Source organism: Adiantum capillus-veneris, chromosome 30 (genome assembly GCF_014529385.1).
Source record: "Adiantum capillus-veneris isolate H3 chromosome 30, ASM1452938v2, whole genome shotgun sequence".
Classification (NCBI taxonomy): Eukaryota; Viridiplantae; Streptophyta; class Polypodiopsida; order Polypodiales; family Pteridaceae; genus Adiantum; species Adiantum capillus-veneris.
The window spans coordinates 71,764,504-71,781,972 of record NC_140960.1 but is presented as its reverse complement, the minus strand read 5'-3'; the positions used below and the strand labels follow the sequence as shown (position 1 = coordinate 71,781,972).

The window sequence follows — 17,469 nt, the reverse complement described above, 5'->3', positions numbered from 1 at the left end:
GGCGTGTCGATTCATAATCGTGTTTTGAAGAGTGACAGGAAACCTAAGAGAAAAAAGGCTTGTCCAACCTCCCCTTGTTCCTCTTTTCACTCATTGAGAGCGGACCATGCACTTAGCGGCCGGCCAATCGACGTGAGGTGGGAAAAAGTAACCTTGGTGTGAGCGTAAGGCCGCCAAGGGGTGCGCCCACGGGAAAGAGTAGAGCTCGGGTAAGAGAAGTTCCTTCTCAAACACAGATTGCAAGCTAAAGAAGAGCCTCAAGAACCTCAAGAACTCAAGAACCCCAGAACCACAAGAACCCAAGTTTCTCGTGGACTTAAGAACTCACGACTTCAGTGTATGGTCGTCACCTGAAGCAGAATGGATACTTCGCATGGAGGTGGCGAAGAAGAATTTTCCCCACCAGAAGGTTTTTCCAACCCTCCCCCTTCCCCATCTACGCCAAGGATTGCACCAAATCCTATGGAGGCTTTGGTCAAGACGATGATGGACATGATGTTACAATAGGAAGCGCAATGCGCCACCTTGGAGCGCGAGTGCGAAGAAAGAAAGGCAGAATTCGATCGCGAGCGCGAAGAAAGAAAGGCAAAATGGAAACGCAAGTGCGAAGAAAGACGGTTAGCCTTGGAGCATGAGCGCGAGCAAGCGCGTTTGGCGGCCGAAGACAGAAGGATAGCCTTGGAGCGTGAGCGTGAGCGTGAGCGTGAGCGTGAGCGTGAGCGTGAGCGTGAGCGTGAGCGTGAGCGTGAGCGTGAGCGTGAGCGTGAGCGTGAGCGTGAGCGTGAGCGTGAGCGTGAGCACTTGGCGGCCGAAGATAGACAAGCGGCCTTGGAGTTACAACGTGAGGCACAAAGAGATCAACGCATGCAAGAGTTGGTCCTACAGGTTCTCACCTCGAAGTCCGAGCGACTCAAGGTCATGGGCGAATCATCAAGTAGTCGAGAAGCGGATTCCAACAACCCCGGCATGGAGAAGTTGACATTCAGTAAGTATGACGGTAAGATGGATGCTAATGCTATCCATTCTTGGTTGTATCAATTTAATGCTTATTTTGCGACAACTAAGAAGACAAGGAATAGCAAAATTTTGACGACAGCCATGTATCTTGCCGGTGATGCCATTAATTAATATCAAGCGTGGCAAGAGGAGCAATTGGCCGCAGACGGCATGCCCCTTTCTTTCAATTGGGCTGACTTCCAAGACAAGCTCAACACGTGGTTCTTGCCACCTCAGTCCTAGCGCGATTAAAGGAAGATTGGCGAAATCTCAAGCAAAATGGTACTCCAGTCATGTCTTTTTCTCAAAGTTACCCGGAACGCGGAACGGGAACGGTGAGGGGCCTCCCTGTAGAACGGGGGAACGGAAATGGGTCCGAAACGGGAACGGCGCGGAACGGGAGGCTAAAAACACATCCAAATAATGTTTTTTTTAGCGTTATGTGTTTGAATACAAGTAGTACTAGAGTCCTTTGACTCTAATACCACGATTCGAAGACCATTCAACCTTATTATGACTTGATTGGGATGTGCAGCACCCAGAGTACATAGCACATACACAACATTGAACAAACGCAATACCCATACACAATTGTCAATAACATATGTAATCATAGATTAGAGCTCTCAGATAATTGCAAGAGTAGAAGTCAGAGATAACACTTTTCGCTTAATTATGGCTAACAAGGCCCGCAAAGGCGCTACAAAAAAACCAAAGGTGACATACCATAATGAGAGTCGAGACTACAAGGGAGCCAAACCAGTGACCACAATATTAAAAGACTGAAGGTGACAAATACCATAAAGATGCTAGTAGCTACAAATGTCAAAGAGGGCAAGGCTCAAGCAGCCATACAAAAAGGTAACAATAATGGAAGTCCTAAAGTCGCAACGCTCGAGCCTCGAGACTCAAGACTCAAGAGCCACTAGCCTGAGAGGCCTCCCAATTCGTAGTAGCCGGCTATAAATCATGCACATCCTCCCATTCCTCATCATCGAGCTCTAGGCCCGGCTCGATCTCAGCCACGGATGAAGTACCTGGTGTTGGTGGATGTGCATCTCCACCTGCCTGAGGAGCCTCTTGCTCCATCTCCCACTGTGTAAAAGGATCTGTATGTTTGTATGTACTCTTGCAAAGCATTTCCAAATTTGCGCTGACAAAAACAAGATCATTAGCCTTCTCCACCCCAAGCTGATTCCTCTTCTTGGAAGCAATGTGGCTAAAGGTACACAATTGCTCCAAGCATGAGGTACTAACTGACTGGCTGAGAATACGGATCGCCAATCTCTAAAGCTTAGGGCCATCATAGCCATAGTCCTCCCACCATAGCACTGAACCTATCTTCCTGTGATCAATCTGAGCATCTGGACTGCCAAACGACCCCCGCATCTCTCTGTACTGTTTCATGACAATGCGTCCCCATCTCTGTCTAGAACCATCTTGTTTAAGATCTCTATAAATTGGTTCGTGACTTCTCTATCTGTCTCTTGCCCTGCACCTTGGAACTCTGGATCCACCATGTATGTTGCCCCGTGTAAAGGAGAGGTATATGAACTCCACCTCGAGCTGCAAAGCGCATGGATCTCCTCATAATCGCTCTACTTTCGGCTCAAGTTGTGCAAGCTGCTCAATCATGCGGTCCATTGCCTCATAAATCTTGTCAATGCAAGGATCCATGCCATCCAGAACTTGAAGCAAATGAACCACCGGTTTTACTTGTGCGTCTAGACTCTTGAGCTCCTTCCAAAACTCAAGATCCTCTGCCTTATCCTTGCACAAAATCCCTCCAACTGTTTGTGTATAGGGAAAGGTGGTGAACTCGTCACTGATTAAGACCTGCCGGACCGCATTTTGACATTCAGACAGCCTGCGCACAAGAAGAAAGTTGAATGCGAAGCGGGTGTCTGAATACTTTCGAAGCACCTTGCCACCCGACCTCTTGAGGTACTCGCTCCGAACCAAGTTGTGATTGTTGATGAAAGTAACAATCTTCACTGCATCAGCAATGACTGGAGCGATCCAGTCTAGCTTGCCGATGTCTTTTAGAAGGTTGTTCAAGCAGTGTGCCATGCAAAAGCACAGTCACATGCGGATAGTGACCCTCTATAATAGCTGCCGCTGCCTTGTTTGATGCCTGCCCATCTGTGACAAAGGCCACCACGTGTTGCTCACCGATCGTTTCTATGGCCGCTGTCCACTCTGCAGAAAGGACATCGGCAGACTTGCCACTCTCGGTGGCATCATGAGAGTGCACAAGTACATCTCTCCACTCGAGTATGCGACGAGACGATGGATAGATCTCTTCCTTGTATCGCTCCACCCGTCGGCAATGAGGGAAACGCCATGTTTTGCCCAAAGACGCTGAATATTGAGAGTTGCTTGCTCCACCATAGCCTTCTCTCGATCGAGCAAAGTGGTTCAGAGAGCCTCTGAAGATAGCGGCACATAGTTGGTGCCACACTCTCCTATCACCATGACTTTCCAATACTCCGACCTATTTCGATCAAACATAGAAGAGGTTAGTATCAAAAAGGCGAAAACGACGATAACGGAAAAATGAGAGAGAAGATTGATAATCATAAAACATACCTTGCCGCGACAAATGGGATAGGGTCGTGAATGAAGAATCCGGCCATGGCCGCATCCACCTCTTCCTTCTGCTTTGGGTCCCAAGAGGTGGCATGGATCCTTTGACGACAAATCGGACCCGATGAAGATACGCCGGCACCTAAACCGGGTAGAGAGGAAGAAGGGAAAATGAGGGTCTTTGGATCAATACCTTTGCGTGCGGGCTTGGCTTTATGGTTGAATTGCCGATCCTTTTCCTCGAGCTCCTTCCTCTTCTCGATGGTTATGTTGGTGCAAAATCTCACCTCATGTCCTGGCACTCGAAAAAAGTGTGCCCTCACTGCATTAAGAAAAGTTTGCTATCTGTTGGCCAGTTAGATGCACATGGTTATACTATCATCTTTGTTGGGGGTTCATGGAAGTTGCTTAAGGGCTCTATGCTTGTTGCAAAAGGGTCTAAAAGAGGTACTTTGTACTATCTTCGATGCAAAGCTTTGCCTGGCAAGTTTCTTGTTGTTGCTGAAGTTGCTTCACACACGGAATTGTGGCATAAGAGACTTGGCCATATGAGCCAAAAGGGTATTGATGTGCTTTCCTCTCTAAAGAGGGTTGATGTAAAGGCAAAAACTTGGATTTTTGTAGCGATCGTCTTTATGGAAAGCAAAAGAAATCTTCATATTACTCTGGTATCTCTCGCAAATCTAATCCTCTTAATCTTATTCACTCCGATGTATGCACTATGTCTGTTTGAGTCTTTTGGTGGTGCATTGTATTTTATTACATTCATTGATGACTGTACTAGGAAAGGATGGGTGCATTTGTTGAAAAGTAAGAGTGAGACTTTTAATGCTTTTAAGAAGTTTCATGCTTTTGTCACTACGCAAAAGAGTACTAAGCTTAAATGTCTCAGATCTGAAAATGGAGGAGATTATGTATCTGCTGAATTTCAACGTTTTTGTGATGAAAATGAGATTAAAAGGGAGTTGACAGTCCCTTATAATCCGTCTTCTAATGGTGTGGCTGAGAGGTATAATCGTACTTATGCGAGAGAGTGCATTGCATGTTGTCCACCGCTAATCTTTCCCAAGAGTTTTGGGGGGAGGCATTGAAAACTCCAGTTCATATTTGCAATTGCTCTCCAAATAGTACGCTGAAAAATGACATTCCAGAGGAGGTTTGGTATGGCAAACCTGCCTCTTATGATCATTTGAGAGTATTTGGCTGCGAAGCTTTCGTTCATGTATGTAATGACTTGAGAACAAAGCTTAATATGAAGTCCATTAAGGAAGTCTTCCTAGGTTATGGGGAAGAAGGTGAAATGGGCTATAGAGTGTGGTTACCAAAGTTTAGAAAGGTAATTCACAGCCGAGATGTAGGACATGATATTGATGCTCCTAATGAGGATGGACAGCCACCTGAATTGGCTGAAAATGATTTTCAGCAGCATGATAGAGCTGAAAATGAGTTGCCTTATGATGTAGAACTGTTACCTGAGAATGTAGATCATTGGATACACAGGTCAACTCGTTTGAGAAGGCAACCGCAGAGATTTAATGTCACCAACGTGTGACTACTATCTATCCTTTTTGTTGATTTCTTTCTTATTATCTATTTACTTTCACTTTTTGGAAACACCCCTCGGGAAATCTAACTGCCCTGCATTGCATAGCTAGTGTGGAACTGTCCAGAGGGAGTCAAGGCCTGAGGGCAAGAGAGCACTAAGGTTGGACAAGGACTATGGTTAGCCAAGTGGGGTCATTGACTAGCCAAAGTGGAATCCTTTGCTACAGAGGCTACATTTCAGTTTTGGATGTGGCCACAGTGTACAAAGAGGGTCGGATGACCTAGAAAGATATAATGGCAGCATCTCCTAAAATTTAGGGAACTGCTATTTTGGGACCTGAAAATGTGTTGGCGTCATTACCTCCGGAATGACAAAGGGAACATTTTCTTACTCTGCCGTGAAGTCAACTGGGCAACCGGTTGGGATATTTTTAGGCGGCAACCCCGAAACGGGAAAATGCTTGTAAATGTGCCAAGTGGCACATTCTGGTGCAGTTTCCAATGCAAGAAGGAGTTGGCGCTGAATTTGAAGGGAAGAAGGGCTCATTTGCTGATTTTGTCACAGGTTAAGAGCTATGGAGTGCTTGCTTTCCCTCTTATGCACAGTGCGGTGCCAGGAGTGATGCCCTGCACGCTACGCACTGCCCTCTCTCTCCCCTTTGGCAGTATGTTATGCCCCTCTAGTGGGCTCTTCATTTGACCAATGTACAGTTGTGTGGGTTCATGCGCGATTGCCGAGGCAAGAGCCTCTTGCACAGGTACTGGATTAGCTAGCAGCTAATCCCCCCGCAGGTACAGGTGAATTCGGAGAGGTTTCACGCCAGAAATCTCGTCCGATTCAAAGGGCAAGTAGCCCTACAGGTGCGGGAGCTCGAGGACTTGCTAAGGATGCGACCGGCACGCGAAACGGAGCCCGAAACAGCGAATTACAGCCTGCTGTGTATTTTTGCAGGTTTAGGGTTTTGGCCCTAAACGGACCCTAATACCCCCAGGAGGTTCGGGGACGCAAGGGGACCGCTGTACAGGCGATCTGGCGCATTTTCAGGGCTGAAAACAGAGAATTCAGCGTGCTGCAGATTCTCGCCAGGTTTTGCAAAGTGCCCGTATGCGTCGGGAAAGTCAGTCAATGCGTGGGAATACTGACTGTGAAGGGTTCGAGTACAGTTATGCTGCTGAAATCGGGCTGGAACAGTGGAAATTCAGCCGAGTTTGTGCGGGGCAGCTTGTAGGAACCACAGCGTTTATTCCCTCTTTTGAACAATAAAGAAATACCGAAAGGGGCGCCTAAGTTAGGGGCCAATCTGGTGTCCGTCTACTCATACAGGTGCAATCTAGCAACCTGTATCCCTCTCCCCTTTGTTGTGTCTTGAAAGTACTGGTAAAATAGACGACTAATAATGGGTGAAAGCTAAATCAAGGTTTAAAGTAAAGTCTACCGCCCTTTTTGGATTAAACAGGCCGGTTTCATTTAATCCCTCTTTGCATCATGTAATGTTAACAGATGAGGGTGAACCTCTTACTTATAAAGAGGATAGGTCATGTGAGTCAAGCAGTAAGTGGGAGCTTGCTATGGAAGAGGAAATGAAATCCTTGTATGCAAATGATAATTGGGATCTTGTGCCATTGCCTAAAGGGAGAAAGACTCTTCCTAACAAATGGGTGTACAAGATTAAGATTGTGGATGAAAAACCCACGTACAAGGCAAGATTGGTTACAAAAGGATATGCACAAAAAGAAGGAATTGATTTTCAAGAAATCTTTTCCCCTATTGTAAAGCTTACAACTTTACGTGTCCTTTTTGCTCTCGTTGTGGTGCTTGATTTGGAATTGAATCAAATGGATGTAAAGACAGTGTTTTTGCATGGTGACATTGAAGAGGACATATACATGAAACAACCTGAAGGTTTTGTAGTTCCTACACGTGAGGAACTTGTATGCAAACTGAAAAGGGCTCTTTATGGTTTGAGACAATCATCACGACAGTGGTATAAGAAGTTTGACACTTTTATGCTGTCTCAAGGCTTTAAACGCAGCCATGCAGATCATTATTTTGTATACGAAAAGGGATGAAGATGATAGTCCCATCATACTTGTTCTCTATGTTGATGACATCCTGCTTGCCGAGAAACATAAGACTAGTCTTGATGCTCTGAAACGTAAGCTAATTCTGCATTTGCTATGAAGGATTTGGGTGATGCAGAGCATATTCTGGGCATGCGTATTAAAAGTGATAGAAAGCTGAAATTGTTGTTTTTATCTCAAGAAAGGTACATTGCAAAAGTACTTGACAGATTTAATATGGCTGATGCTAAGTCTCTTGGGGTACCTTTACCTCCATACACTAAGCTTAGCAAAGCAGATTGCCCAAAGGATGAGGTGGCATTGAATGAAGGGAATCCCTTATGCATCAGCTTGTGGTTCTCTTATGTATGCTATGGTTGCCACTCGTCCCGACATTGCTTATGCAGTGAGAGTTGTTAGTCGATACATGTCGAATCCTGACAAAGCGCATTGGAAAGCTGTCAAGTGCATTCTGAGATATTTAAAAGGTACACAATCAAAGTGTATTTGTTATGGCAAAAGTGACTTAAAGTTGCAGGGATATTGTGATGTAGACATGGCAGTGACATGGATACCAGGAAATCTACCACTGGATATGTATTTGCCATTGCTGGTGGTGCAGTCTCTTGGTGTTCTAGGTTGCAGAAAATGCTGGCATTGAGTACTACTGAGGCTTCATATATTTCAGCCACAAAGGCTTCAAAGGAGGCCATTTGGTTGGGCAGACTTACAAAAGAACTTGGCAAGTTGGCATGCCTGCTCATACACCCGTTTTGGGTTGTGATAGCCAAAGTGCTATCTATTTAGCCAAAAATGCCATGTTTCATGCGCATACCAAACACATAGATGTGCGGTACCACTTCATACGACAGGTATTGGAGGATGGTCTAGTCACCTTCACTAAGATCCATACACAGGATAACCTTGCAGATGTTCTCACCAAGAGTCTTGCTAAGGCTCAACATGAGCATTGCATACAACTGTTGGGAGTTGGTTAACTTAAAGGCGTCATTTATGCCTTTAAGTGGGAGGTTGTTGGGTTAAAGGCCTAAATAACCCCTTTTTGTACATTTTTATACTTTGTTCAGGTTCACATTGAACCTGGGAACCTCGACACATTTTTTTTAAGTCACTTATAAGAAAAGAAGGAAACCCAAAACTCACTTATTGAGTTAAGTGAGTTTACCCATAACGAGCGTGCCTTCTCTCTGTCTACTTCGATCCCTAGCGCTTTCTCTCTGTTACACTGCGCCTCCTGCTTCTTACCCCAATCCTGCACTACATCGCGATGCGCACCTACCGGTACCCTCTGCTTCGCGCTTTCATTGGCACGACAAGTATGATGCAACACTCAAGATCTGGAACCGTACAATTACCTTGATCCAAAAAGACAAGCTGGCCGTCCTCAAAGTTCGGTTGTCCAAAAAAAAAACCCGAATAAATTTTCTAATGACTTAAGGGACCATTCACACGCCTATATACCGAATGATTGTCCTCTGCAAGAGAGGGTATGCAACTATGACCTACCTGGGCATGCACGTCTTGCTAGAGGCTCACAAAGTGCCATGCTAGGTCCTACACTAAACTACGACTGATGCTAGACTGTAGCAGTCACACGTGACACCACAACTGCAACCCCCATTATACAATGTTTGCTTATCTACGCTCAAGGTGCATGGTGCTAAGCGCAATGGCAGGTCCTGCCCTAAGTCAGAGAGGTGTCCTTAGGCAAAATGTAACACACTCAAAAACACAAGAAAAGAAAAAATTCAAGGATTAGAGAAGCAAGTTCTACCATTCCCGGAGTGAGAAATTCATCCTTAGGCAAAACACTAAAAGACACACTTAAACACACAAGAAAAAGAACTTCAAGGATCACAGGAGTAGAGCAAAAACAAAGCTCTAATACCAATGTCACATGCAACGGAATTGGGAGAATAGATAGAATCAAGAATTCACACTTCCACAATCCCTTATCCTTTTGTTGCATTAACGAATGCAACTTTGGGTTATTGACGGTTTCTTTCTCGAAATGAAGAGAGATATAGGGGGGGAAGAGAGATCTCTCAAGTAGATAGGCAGATCTAGGCAAAGAGATGAAGATGTACTATAGAGCATGCGATACTCAGAGAGAGAGAGAGAGAGAGAGAGAAGAAGCAGAGAATTCTTAGTGTCGTGAGAGAGAGAAAGAGAGAAGAAGACGCACCAATGAGGTCCCAACAAACCCTCCAAGTAACCCCCCAAACTATTATCAATGTGGCATTTCCTTTAAACAGTGTAAAAGAAAAGCACGCAGATACAATACCTCGATGCAAAAATCTACTCTACTCGAATGAGTGACATAGACGTGATAACTCTTCAAAATGAAGCACCTCAAGGGCTGATTTGATGAGGCAATGAGATGCGACTCGAAGTGGGTTGCAGATGGCCTCCAAGGGATAGATCTGGGGTTGATTTGCACACACAAGGTGAGAGGAATCAAGGGCTGGATGCTGGCTACAGAAACGCAAACCATAAAAAGCTGAAAACACAACCGATCTTGCGTTAATGCAGGCTGAAAATGATTCGAAAGTTGTGACAAGATGGGGCAGCAAGCAGCTCCAACACCAGGGCAATCATGCCGCTTGGAGAGAGAGACCGACAAGGATGGGTTGTCGATGCATGCAACAAAACACAAATTTCGAGAGGCTGTGGCTCATATCTATAACAGAAACTGCAAAAAGGAATTGTCCCAAGCATCTCTCTCAAGGAACACAATAGATCGCAAAGTAGGCATCAACGAAGTGGGATCTTGGAGAGTGGCAGTGGTCTTCTTCAGAGGCTGATGGGGCTGGTCTACAAAAATGGTCTTGAGCTTCAGATCCTGTACCACACGAGAAGTGCGAGCCAAACACGGTCTTATCGACCAGACAACCTTGGCATCTACGTGCATTAACATAAAAAATCTCTAACTTAGAAAAAGAAAAAGTACCTAGTTCGTCACTAGTATTTACCAAAGTCTTTGCCGTTGCGGAGGTAGTCAAAACCTTTTTTCATTTTGGAAAATCTTTAATGCCATGGAAGTGACCAGTCTGATGGCAATTATAGCATCAATTCTTCTTCTGATCCTTGCCACGAAAAGCCTTCGTTGGCCTTGAATTTCTTCCACAGAGGTGCAATTGACTGATTCAAAGCTGTTAATGTAGCGAAGCGATTAATCTTTGACGGAAAAAGCCGCAAATAGAGGTCCCTTCACTACTGGGCCACATTTGTAGATTTCTTTAAGCGATGAAACCGGATTGCACAATACCAAATTTTAGTACATCTGCGGCAATTCAAAAAGATACAGCATTTGTAAAATGACTGGGATTTTTTTTTAAGAGTCCAAAGTGATTAATAGGTTGAAACCTTATGGGCACGTGCTTGCATAGAGATGTTGCCTCAAGGAGCAGCGGCAACCGCTTCACTAAGCCATGCATGGACTTTGAACTGCATGGTCTCCACGTGTGGGGCACCTTGAGGGCCCCCCTTTGTGCGTGCATAGGCCACCACCCTCTGTGCACCAATCAAGGCAGTGCCAGATCTAAACCGTCGAGTGCAGAGCCGCATTAAGCTTGCACCTCCTTGCTGAAGCGAATGTCACCTTTTGTACTACGAGTGCCTATGCAGCTCTTAAGGACCAGCACAGATTGTATAAGCAGTCCAATCGACACAAACAAACTTCTGATGGCATCCAAATTGTTGCACTTCATGAGGGCTTCACACGCAAAAAGCGTCAGGTCTCTGCTTGTGAAAAGTATGACTGCCAAACAAACATGAACCCTTAAAACCTATGTTTCCAAAAGAAGATGTTACAACGCTGTATAGCCATTAAGGGCAACTAGGGCCCAAAAACCTCTAAGGTTAACCAAGTCATCCATGTATGCCCACCATGTGTTTCAGAGAAGTAAAATGCATTTCCCAGCCATGTTGCTTGCACCATTGTCTTACGAAGCCCTTTGATTGCAGAATGTGCTTTTGTGTTTGATTGCAGAATGTGCTCAGAAGCACAAGCCCACCAGACTCTAAAATCTCTTGAACAGACGGTATCCTTCCGCTCTTCTTCTAGGTTGTGTGGCGTAGCAGAGGACTGAATGTGTTTCACTGAAATGAGCGATCATGTTTGACAAAGCAACCCAAACATCCTAGGTGGTGGGCTCACCTGAGGGATTCTGCTGGTACTGCGCTGAGCATCATTAAGCCTGTACGGGATCAGGTTGACAAAGGCAGGAGCATACTACATACACAATCCGCTCTTCTTCTAGGTTGTGTGGCGCGGACTGCACGTCTTTCACTGAAATGAGCGATCATGTTTGACATAGCAACCTAGGTAGAATACTGGGCTCACCTGACGGATCCCGCTGGTACTGCGCTCCGCATCATTAAGCCCACCGGGGAGCCCGTAAGGATGTGCAAATTAAAAAGCCGCTCACTGGCTCAGCGTCGTTGGATTTGTGTGAGTTGACTTTTTAGGTCCTAGTTTACTTTTCAGCTTTTTCGTTTATCTTGTATGTTTTTGTTTTTCTCCATTTTGACAACCACATGTATGAGTGCGTGTGGTTAGGGCACCAACCTTTCGCAACAATAGCAGCAGAGGACTACATGTTTGACATAGCAACCCAAACATCCTAGGTAGAATAGTGGGCTGATCCCATTGGTACTGCGCTCAGCATCGTTAAGCCCATCGGGGAGCCCGTGAGGATGTGCAAATCAAAAAGCCGCTCAACGTCGTTGGATTAGTTCGAGTTGACCATCCAAGCATATGTTTTTGTTTTCGTTTATATTATATGTTTTTGTTTTCTTCATGTCAATCAAATGCATGCGTGCGTGTGGTTAGGGCACCAACCTTTTGCGACACTTGCCCTGGTTCAATTCCCATCCCGTGCAATTGGTGCTGATTTTTTGGTTGCCGTCCGTCGCCCTCGAGATTCCCGCCCTTCAACCCACGCCGTTGGTTCCACCGGGCCACCGTTCGGGGGTCATTAAAGACCCCGTGCAACTTAGACATGTGGGGGAGCCCCTTCCTTCAAGAAGCATTTGGTGACTGGTTTTGACCTTCTCTGGCGGGGCTTGGCTCCCCTTACAGCATGCATTGCTATTGTGTGTGCCTCTTGTGGGCGACAACTTGACACCTCCTTTTGGGAGGTGGGATCAACGGCTCACGATCGTCAGTTGATCGTGACCGTCGGATTGTCTAGGGAATGCAAAAGATTTCGACGTATATGGATCCGGGGTTTGAACCCATGCCCTTGTGATTGACTCTAACCACTCTCTATCGCATACATGTTGAAAGACATGTGTGTGTTTAAGTTTATAGATCACGTCGTCTCGTGGATAAGTTCACACCGCATTTGATTTGGTGCACATCCCCTCCCAAGTTCACACCATGCTCGTTCACATTGAGTTCACGCCAAATTTGGTGTGGTGTATATATGTAATGGAAATGGCCTATGAACTTTGAGAATAGCGGAATTAAGAGAATTAAAGTGAGCATTTTTGTGAGATCACTTTGAGAACATAGAGGGTGAACTTAATTGATGGTAGCAACATGAACATAGTACTTAATTAACTTGGCATGAACAATACTTTTGCAAAAGAGAGAGAGAGAGAGAGAGAGAGAGAGAGAGTATTAGAGAATGTTGCAAAAGTTGAGGACCGGACTTACTTGGAGCCGGTCCCTCTTCCCAAAGGCGCTTGTATTATAGATTCTCCCATCAAGAGAGACTTGATACAATACAATCTTTGTGTTCCTTGTGACCTTCATGCATCACGAGCATAAAATAAACTTTGCAAAAAGCATTAACTATCCCAAGGCCTCAAACACCTTCGAATGTGGAGAGAGCTAGCGAGGAATAAGGGTAGGAAAGAGGAAAAAGAATCATCAATAGAAGAAAGAAATAGTTCCTCACTTATCGTCACTCTTCTTGCTTAGCATAGCATAATGGCATAGTAATGAAGATGAAGAAGATGGCAACCTTAAGCATTGAAGCATGGATCTTGGTTGGATTTGCATTTCATATCCAAGAGTGTTGATGTAGTCTCTCCACTTCTCAACAAGCTTGGAGAAGGAAATGGAGCTCTTGCACTTTGCACTCCACCAATGAGAGAATGTGTGTATGTGTGTGTATATGAGTATACCCCCCTTTCATACTTGGTCCACACCTCTTTCTCTCTCTCTCTGTCGTATTATTTATTTATTCATTTGGACATGTGTCCTCTTTTTCCTCTTTGAGAGAAAGAACTTAATTATCATTTATCTAAATTATTATTAGACCCCTTTAAAACCTATCCAATAGCATTCAAGCACATCATGAGAGCCACATGTGGAGGATCATTTGAACATGTGTCTTTTATGCTTATTAAGTCATTTGGTTTGAATTGAATACTTCAAGCACTTAGTCAATCAAGCATAAAAATGTTTTATGCCTCTTGAGAGTTTATCTTTGAATTGAACACTTCAAGAACCTTAGTCATTTTAGGCATAAAAATCACCTCAAGCTTTGGGCAAGGTTCCCACAAACATTTTAAGCACTTTAGTTAGAAAGTTTGGGCAAGGTTCCCACAAACACTTTAAGCATGAGAATCAACTCAAGCTTGGGAAAGGTTCCCACAAACACTTTAAGCAGTTTAGTTAGCAAGCCGATAAGCACCTCATGTTTGGGTGGGATTCACACCTCAAGGTCAACCCTAGCTTGCCTAAGGTCAAAGGACTTTTTAACACTAACTTTTGGAGGTTTTTAATGAAGCTAACTCTAAGGTCTTTTAAGCTCCATTAGATGCACATTGCTCTTTGACAGACTACCTCCTTTTGGACCCCTATTGAGATGTAACCATCTCTCCTCTTGGTCTCTTACTGAGGAAATCTAGAAGCACTTATTACACGTTGCTCTTTGGTAGACCGTCTCCTTTTGGACCTCTATGCAACCATTTCTCCTTTTGGTCCTCTATTGAGATAGGTCTAGAAGCACATATCTATATCCTAGCTCTTGTTCCCCTTTTATCTTTCCATATTAATGATCAATTTAATATGAGAAAATCATTTGGTAAAGTTAGATATTATATTTTATGACATTATACCTCCGAGTTCACACGTAGTTCAAAAGATCGTTGGACGGTCGAGACTTTGCTCCACTCCCATTTTGCAATGCCTAATGTGGGCCATTGATCCCACCTCCCTAGGGAGGTGTCAATTAGTGACGAGGAGAGGGATCCTTAGATTTCCCCCATCAAGAATTTTATGGATACTAGAAGCAAACAAATATATCAAGGAGCATGCCGTTCAAAAATAAAATTCAAAGCACGATAGTCACCACAAAAACATGTCATACTTGCAACACATGAAGCTTGTTTGAATCTCATAGGGTAAGAGGGCCAGTATGGGAACACGTAAGAAAACACAATGCACCTAATCTTTGTGTCCCTAGTTGGAAGTGGCTACATAGGCTAGGGCCAACATTACAACGTAGCCATGAGCACAATAGTTTGATGTTTGAAGCCAATGTTTCATATATGATGCTATTGGAAGCATGTCCTTCTCTCTTCACTGATATGTATAGTGGTGCTTTTCGAAGTCTATTTTAATTATGCAATAGAGTAATTATTTGTTTGTTATTGTTAATCTACTTGATTACGTTTCTCTCTATCGTGAACATTCTTCAACCCATGCTTCTTTCTCTCCAACTCCTGTAGTATCTATGAGTAAGGAATATTATAATAATACACATGTTATGTCTGAGCTCAAGGAGTTTCTCAATGAATAAAACGATGTTTCCTTCAAGATTTGCCAATGGATTTACCTTTATGTGTACATACGTGTTGCAAGTCTACAAGTTGTAGTTGTCACCAAACCTATGAGATAGTAGGTTGGTGTAGACATGCAATAAGGAGTATTTTCTAGTTGAATTGAATTCAATCTCAATTTGACCAACACATCAAAACCCATATTGACAAAAGGTAAGTCCTTTTTGCCCTACCACCAATAGTGGCAAAGGTCTTAGCATTCGTTTACATTTTTTAGCGTGGCCATCATGATGACTATCCTTTTTGGCTTAACTAAAATTAACACTGTATTTTAGTTTCTTTAGAAAAAAATGCTATTGCTAAATAAATAAGATTATCATTATGTAGTACACATTTCATTTATTCAATCCCTTTTTCACGGACACCTTGTAAGTTGTGCGACTTCTATGAGACAACCAAAAGCAAGAGAGGGTGTTTTGAATTTGTCATGATGGAATAGATCGATAGATTTCATTATCATCATTGTGGGCGTTGTCTCGGTGGAGTGTGCGTGTGAGGAATGCATGCAAGAGAGGGGAGAAGAGAATTGGGGAAGGGGATGAAGCACGGACAGGAAGTTGGGTTAGTGGAGAGGAAAGTGAGAGAGAGTCAACTCTCTCACTTTCTCTCTCTATATTGATTAGGAAAAATAACAGGAAAGGTGGTTTCCCACATCCACCTAGCCTACATCCCAACAACCTCCACCTTGAAGGTCATGGTGGCCAATAGTGGCATCAATATAGTTTAGTCTATACAAAGTTGATGAAGCATCTCCTAGGCTTCATCCTACACCCATGAGTTCTATGCAATGTGTAAATCGCTCCGAGGCTAGGCTCTTCGTAAGAGCATTTGTGGAGTTGTCGTTCGTGTAAACCTTGACAAGCTCGATGCGCTTGCCAGCCAATGCATCTCATAAGACATGGTATCTAACCTCTATGTGTTTCGACTTTGAGTGAAACACCGGATTCTTTGCCAAAGCAATGGCACTTTGACTATCACAATGCAGTAACTGGAACCTCGTGACTGCCCAAATCTCCCACTAGACGAGCTAACCATATGGCTTCCTTGCTTGCGTCAGATGCAGCAACATATTCTGCCTCAGTGGTGATGAATTGGAGACACGATCTCCAAGAGATAGCTGCTCCAGCAAACATGAACACATGACCAGATGTGGATATTCTATGATCCACACAACCCGCAGAATCTGCATCCGTGTAACCTACAATAGATGCATCGCTATTTTTGAAGCGTAAACACTTGCTAGCTATACCCTTCAAGTATCTGAGAATTTTCTTCATTGCTTTCCAATGCTTCTTACCAGGGTTTTCCATGTACCTACTAACCACTCCCACTACATGTGCAATGTCTTGTCTTGTGGCTACCATAGTGTACATCAAACAACTGCTAAAGAATATGGCACTTTGCCATTTCCTCTTTCTCAGCAACTGTCTTGGGAGAATCTTGCTTGCTAACTTTGGAGTATGATTGCATTGAGGTACTTAGTGACTTCCTCCCCTGCATACTAAAATGTTGCAAGACTTTGTGGATTTACTTTTATTGAGATAATTCAAGAATTCCATGTTGCATGTCTCTCTTGATGTGCATACCAAGAAAGTGATTGGCATTTCCCTAATCTTTCATGGAAAATTGAGTGCTTAGCATCTTTTTCAACTAGTTGATCTCATCAATTGATTTTCCTGCAATAAGCATATCATCTACACGATCAAGATGATTAAAGAACCATCATTCAACCTCGTTGTGTATAAGTAGTGATCCTCTTGACTTCTTATGTAACCCTGAGACTGTATGAATTTGTCAAATTTTTGATACCACTGCCTTGAACCTTACTTAAGGCCATAGAGTGCCTTTTTAAGTCTACAAACCAATTCTACCCTCGTTGGCTTTTGGGTTTCACATACGAAACCCTCTGGTTGTTTCATGTAGACATCTTCACCTATATCCTCGTGAAGAAATGTTGTGTTCACATACATTTGGACAAGTTCCATGTCCTGGATAGCGACCAAGCCAAGCACAGTGCGAAGTGTAGTCATCTTGACTATTGGAGAGAAAATCTCATCGAAATACACACCTTTTTGTTGCTTGAAACCCTTGGCAACTAGACGAGCCTTCTACCTAGGCTCGGGGTCTTCCGCTATATACTTCTTCTTGTATACCCACTTGCAAGGTAAAGCATTTTTTCCTTTTGGTAATTCAACCAAATCCCATGTCCCATTAGCCACAATCAAATTGTATTCTGATTGCATAGCCTACTCCCACTTAACGCTATCGTTTATGTGTATAGCTTCTTTGTAGCTCTCCACTGTCAGTGACCAACATGTATACCCAGCTCAAACCGCTCGGGCGCACATGATACTCTTACAGAGTGACTCGGTGCTTGACTGTTGGACTCTGCTCTCTCTGGAGTAGTAGTAGTATCTTGCACTTAAGGATTAGGTGCAACACCACTGAATTGAGTTGGTTCGG

At 43.9% G+C, this 17,469-nt stretch overlaps 1 protein-coding gene and 1 long non-coding RNA gene across 3 annotated transcripts in view; both read right to left on the bottom strand.

The window, feature by feature from the left end:
* LOC147418176 (uncharacterized) overlaps positions 1 to 10,714 on the bottom strand; it is a 45,032-nt gene extending 34,318 nt beyond the window's left edge. For both annotated transcript variants that reach the window (XM_086506695.1, XM_086506696.1), the window contains exons 1-2: positions 10,576 to 10,714; positions 10,160 to 10,492 (exon numbers count right to left, since the gene is read on the bottom strand). The gene's annotated coding sequence lies outside the window, so the exon portion shown is untranslated. The remainder of the gene's footprint in view (positions 1 to 10,159; positions 10,493 to 10,575) is intronic.
* A 61-nt stretch (positions 10,715 to 10,775) lies between these two features.
* LOC147418175 (uncharacterized) lies at positions 10,776 to 11,675 on the bottom strand. The gene is made up of 2 exons (XR_015187256.1): positions 11,098 to 11,675; positions 10,776 to 10,969 (listed from the first exon to the last, which is right to left on the bottom strand). It is a non-coding gene; the product is annotated as an uncharacterized LOC147418175 (long non-coding RNA).
* Between the last annotated feature and the right edge of the window lie 5,794 nt (positions 11,676 to 17,469).